Raw genomic sequence first — 1,471 nt, 5'->3', positions numbered from 1 at the left:
GTTTGATGGGTCATTTTAATGAAGAATAGTTGCACTTCCACAAAAATTGAAGACCACAGAAATTCATGAAAATGTGACAGGGAATTAAGTACCATATAGATTTAGAGCTAAGCATACATCTTGTTATCCAATTTCCTTTAATTGTATTGTTGATATCAATTACATCTAGTACTTCAAGCCCACCATCAAGTCTTTAGTTTGATATTACATACTTCTTAAGTTTGTGTTGTTTATTTTTCCATATAAAGTCTAGGAAAATTATGTTGATAATCTCTGAGAGAAATTGAGATGTTGACGGACAGAATGATTTTTCGCCATTGCTGACAAGCTCATCTCCGGGCTAACGTTAGTCTCGCGCTGAACTGCGCGTGTGCAGTTGTCAAATCAACGGCACTTCTTCGATATAAAATAGTACTTGACAAAAATGAAAACGTATCAGTTTCACACTTTCACGAGATTGGAGTAAAATTGTGTTCACCTCCTTATGACATTGGCTCTAATCTAAATTGTGCCTTTAGATTTCGAAAAAAATAACAACTAAGGAAGAACTTTTCACTTCTTTCATTGACTTCTCAAACTCTAAACGCCGGCCATTTCAGTTTGGTCAGTTCGCAAGCGTTACCAGAAGTCTTGCGATGTTGCGCCTCTGGGTTTAGAAACTCTGTGGTAACGTGGTCGACCACACGCTCCTTCAAAGTACCTGGCAGAATGCACAAACAAATGTACGAACGCCATGATACCAAAGAAGAAGAACATCTCCCGTTTCAAGCCGGACACGTTTAATATACATACATACACTTGTTTCAGCTTTTTTTTTTAACTAGGCAACTATACCTCAGTGTGAGCTCATGCTTTTCGCTAACAAACTTCAAATGTAATTTCCTCATATCTTTATGAAAAAGTACTATTGGATAAGTATATTCATTTTGAAGTATGCAGCAACCTTATGACTGAGCCATCTGAGCCACATTTTGCTTCACTCCCAACAAGGACCTAACTACCATGCGGACTACCAGCATTGTCAACAGTGCTCAGTAACCATTGAACGTATTGTGCGTTCTACCAGATAGCGTTGTGGTTATTTGAAAAATGTGACTTTTATCCTTAATGTAGTGAGTAATTTTGATGTTTTTTCGGAGGAAAAATAACAAAGTTTTTTTCAGTGTCTTACTCTATGTGTACTGCTCAGATTTGGTGTTGTCACCATGACTGAAAAGAGTATGCTCGTGGTACAAGACCTGGTGCAAAAGGGTTTATACAGTAATACTATATTTTCAGGATTCTTTTCAATAGTTTTGTACTTGGAAATTGTGTTTATACATTAAATGGTCTCGCTATCCACGATGACGAGATTTGATACTCTTTTCTGAGCGCCAAGCGGGCAGAGGTTTTAGAGTTCATTCTTCTGATCACTGCTTTTGATGACGTTCCATGTCTTCTCTGGGGATATGGAGGAAGTATGATCAGAGGA

At 37.7% G+C, this 1,471-nt stretch overlaps 1 non-coding gene across 1 annotated transcript; it reads left to right on the top strand.

The window, feature by feature from the left end:
- Window positions 1-1,262: 1,262 nt before the first annotated feature.
- On the top strand, window positions 1,263-1,471 carry LOC118966198 (small nucleolar RNA U3). The gene has a single exon (XR_005053464.2). It is a non-coding gene; the product is annotated as a small nucleolar RNA U3 (small nucleolar RNA).

Source organism: Oncorhynchus mykiss, chromosome 9 (assembly GCF_057628025.1).
Source record: "Oncorhynchus mykiss isolate SJ-2025 chromosome 9, ASM5762802v1, whole genome shotgun sequence".
NCBI classification, from domain to species: Eukaryota; Metazoa; Chordata; class Actinopteri; order Salmoniformes; family Salmonidae; genus Oncorhynchus; species Oncorhynchus mykiss.
This window is presented reverse-complemented; position numbering and strand designations above follow the sequence as displayed.